The 3,843-nt window shown below is 31.1% G+C and overlaps 1 long non-coding RNA gene across 1 annotated transcript; it reads left to right on the plus strand.

Annotated features, from left to right (window-relative positions):
• The first annotated feature begins 1,748 nt into the window (after positions 1-1,748).
• LOC149180011 (uncharacterized) lies at positions 1,749-3,355 on the plus strand. The gene is made up of 2 exons (XR_016257426.1): positions 1,749-2,151; positions 2,889-3,355. It is a non-coding gene; the product is annotated as an uncharacterized LOC149180011 (long non-coding RNA).
• The last annotated feature ends 488 nt before the right edge of the window (positions 3,356-3,843 follow it).

The following is a 3,843-nucleotide window of genomic DNA, read 5'->3' on the forward strand; positions in this document are numbered from 1 at the left end:
CCTGAAAAACCCATGGGGCATTGACTATATATATGGATTCAACACCTTGAAAAACCCATGGGGCACTTGGATCATGCAGGGGTTACCCAACAAGTTTGTGATTTCAAACATCCAAACATTTTTTTTTACATGAATTTTGTTTATAAAACTTTAACTTTTAATGAATATAAAAATTAATATTAAGTATTGTAGTCATTAAAATTTAATAGCTAATAAATACCGATAAAAATCAATTCATTATAAATATCAAAATAATTATTTCACTATAGATTTCAAGGTATTGAAATTAAAGTAATCATAAGAATTAATTAAATTATAACCTTATTATTATTATTAAAGAAAAAACATGTAACAAAATTCTTAATCATATAGAGTCACCCACACTTTATTATGAAGATTCTTAATTTGTAAATAGATTTTATTACAATGCTATAGTTTATCAATATCACCTACCAAAAAAAATCATAATTAATTTTATATCACATGTGTTCATATGACATTATTTTTAATTAAGAAAACGGAAAATCATAACTATTTTGAAAATATATTTTAATCTTTAATTTGTGTATATTATTAAGAATATTTTAAAATATTAAGTGGAAATGAAATCCTAATTACCACTTATTAATTATTAAATTAAAATCTTAGAAACTTTATTCCAAATAAATATCTTTGTTAACATTAATAAATATTAAATAAAATTTAAATATATATTTTTTCCCTGTGAAATGTATTTTAGAATTCCAACTAAAACATAATTGTTTTAATTTTGTCTATTAATTTAAGCACATAAATAAATTTAGAGAAAAACAAATCTTATCAAATAAACTAAAAATCTATATATAATTGTTTACATCAAAATTAAATTATCCGAATATTATTAGTTTCCGCGGTCCCGTTCTCTTGCGATGGACTAAACGTTGTAGAGGGGCCCATTACTTAGTGGAGGGGCGACGCCCACTTGTGAGTGGTATGGCAGGTAGGATATCGAATATTCAAGAGTACTAGGTTTAGTCTCCATCAAACCAGCCGTATTATTCGAATCTAATTTACTTGTTCCGAAGAAATTGATTTAATATTCTGGTAACACCCTTGATGGGTCACTCTCTCTTTCTCAGTGCGCTCTACATTTACGGTTTCCGACACCAACAGAATAATCTGCCCACATTTTTAGAAGGGAAGTTTTGGGAAAAATCTGCGTACACAAGGTCCAAAATGATTAGAGCACCGGATTCTATAAAGAAAATGAGAAATATTATAATTAATATACTGCTCAGGCAGTTACCCACTGAGTGTACAAACTCATGACAAGTAGCTCTCACAAATTAAAAAATTGAAAAAGAAGGTACTTAGCCGTAAAATCGTTGGATTTGTTTATCCCTTTAATTTGCACGGGCGAAGATTTTTTTGGTTTTGTCACTCATTTTTCTACGTACCTTAAAGTTGTCGGAAATTCCTATTTTCACCACTATAGGAAAGTTAATGCACCCTGACATGCAAGGGGAATAGTGGGTGCCTTGCATTTATATTTCTGCCAAAGTTGACTTTGGCATGTTAACAGCAAGGCATCCACTATTCCCCTTGCATGTCAGGGTGCATTAACTTTCCTATAGTGGTGGAAATAGGAATTTCCAAAGTTGTCGGTCTACTGTCTACGTATATTTTTTGGATGAAGGTACAGAAACAGTGATTCTAGTTTTCTATTTAAGGCGGTGGGCTTTCTCCTTTTGGTATGAATAAGAGGTTGGAAAATTAGTCCCATAGTGATTGAGTGATGATCTGAATTGTTTCTGTTTCTCCGGAAGAGGTTTTAGATATGGCGAACCAGCCTAGGTGGGTTAATGCAATTGTCAGCCTTGTGTTGCCTCTATTGGCGTGACTTTCTTTCAGCCCTCAATGTCACCTGGGCGTTGTGAGGGGTTGATGATCATTACTAGAGAAGTTAGGGCCTGCATGCCTTAAGTTTTGTAGTAATGGTCATCAAGCTCTTACAATGGTCAGGTGACATTGCAGACTTAAAGAATGGCACGCTGATGAGCAAGGTGAGGTTGATAATTGGAACCCCTCTACGCCTGTTCTCCACATCTTTACAATTACAATGGCGAAGACTGTGAGCTCTGCAATTCGAGAGCCATCGAACTATTTTCAAAGGTTTGCGTAGTTTACACTGAAAGCTTTTTGACGATAGAAATACAATTTTAATTTTACATAATATTTTTTTGTACACACTAATTTAATTTAAGTTCAATTTATCAATTTGATTCCAGTGAACGATCAATCATAGCTACCAATTTCATCTATATATATATATTGGGTGAAAAATACGAAAAAAAATGATGATTCAATTCTAATGGCTTTTTATTTGAGGAAATTTGATTCAATTTATTTTTTTAAAACCCATGGTTTCTTTTAGTTATCACATAGTTTTGTAATTTCGAGGGCATAGGATGCCACAAGTTGGTTAGTTATTTCTTGATTCTGGGGCATGGAATGAGAATGGTAAACTTGCCTTAACACAATGCTAATAGCAAACTGGCCTTAAAACACAAAATAAAACTAAAGAGTAATTGATTAAATTTTGAAATGAATTTAACTCAAAATAAAGAGCGATGGACTAAAGTTTGAAACCAAAAGAGGTTTTTTTTTGTTGTATAAAAGAGAAGGGAATGAATTACAGGAAAAAAAATGGGTAAAAGACATTATTGTCTTTTAAGATACATAAATTTTGAGAAAAAAAAAATTTTCAAGTGGAATTTTTAATCAATTAAAATTAAAATTGGGTAACTATACTGTAAACACCATCGTCCTCACTGATTCTGATTCTTTGTTCTGTGTTCTCATTCCAATTTAGTTAAATTATTACTGATTACTCCACATTTTCACTGCAGATTCATCCAGAGAGCATTTATCAACGTCATACTGCGTGCCAAGTGTATGAAACCGAAATGGAAATTAGAGGATCGAGAATATCATTTACTTACGCAGAGAAAGATGAGCACAAATTCCAGTCCAGAAAGCCAAAATACTTTGGTACCAGAAGTATAGATCCATAGAAGCACTGGTCTTTATCGATTGTACACAGAATCTAAGTGGTCGGAGGAATGATGTTGGAATCTCAACTGAGAAGATATTTCGATTGCTAGGTTTCACTGGTTTGCTTAAGTACTGTATACTTTTTCTAAACATTGTGTTTTTTTGTCCAGCCAAAATAAGAAAAGAGACTATGGGGATTCACTTTTCCAAAAGTCTTGCTGCTTCAGCTTTTTCCATGGCATTCTCTTCACAGTGATTCATAGTTTATATCATCCAAAACACGGAAAAACAAAATCCCACAGGGATGTCAGCAGAATAAAATTCACTGTTTCATAATTTTTTAGTTTCCGATTGGAACTTCTGTATGAAGTGTACCACATAAATTTCTTAACCAAAAAAAATTAAAACAGTTTTTTAATACAATTTTACTTTAATTAAAGTTGAGTATGAAATAAAAGAATATTAAGGTCATATATATATAGTCTAGATTCATTTTCATTCTGCATATATAAAGTGGTGAGAGATATTTTATCTCTCAGATTGCAAACTTTTTTTAGTGCAAAAATTCAGAAAAAATTTACACAATAAGAGATTTGATCTCTCAACACTTGGTAAATCTGGAATTAAGATGGATTTAAGTTAATAATATCATAATTTTAAGAATGTTTATACCTTATAATTATAACCAGTAAGATGGATAAATAATTAATTTATTTAAGTTTTAAGTTATATATATCTTAAATAGTGAAAAAAACTTATTTAATTCTATATAATTGCTCCTAATTCCCCTCACACCTCCCTCTCACTCTC

The sequence above is a fragment of the Pinus tabuliformis genome, chromosome 3_2 (assembly GCF_031772625.1).
Source record: "Pinus tabuliformis cultivar Carrire ecotype Pingquan chromosome 3_2, CPIR1, whole genome shotgun sequence".
Taxonomy (NCBI): domain Eukaryota; kingdom Viridiplantae; phylum Streptophyta; class Pinopsida; order Pinales; family Pinaceae; genus Pinus; species Pinus tabuliformis.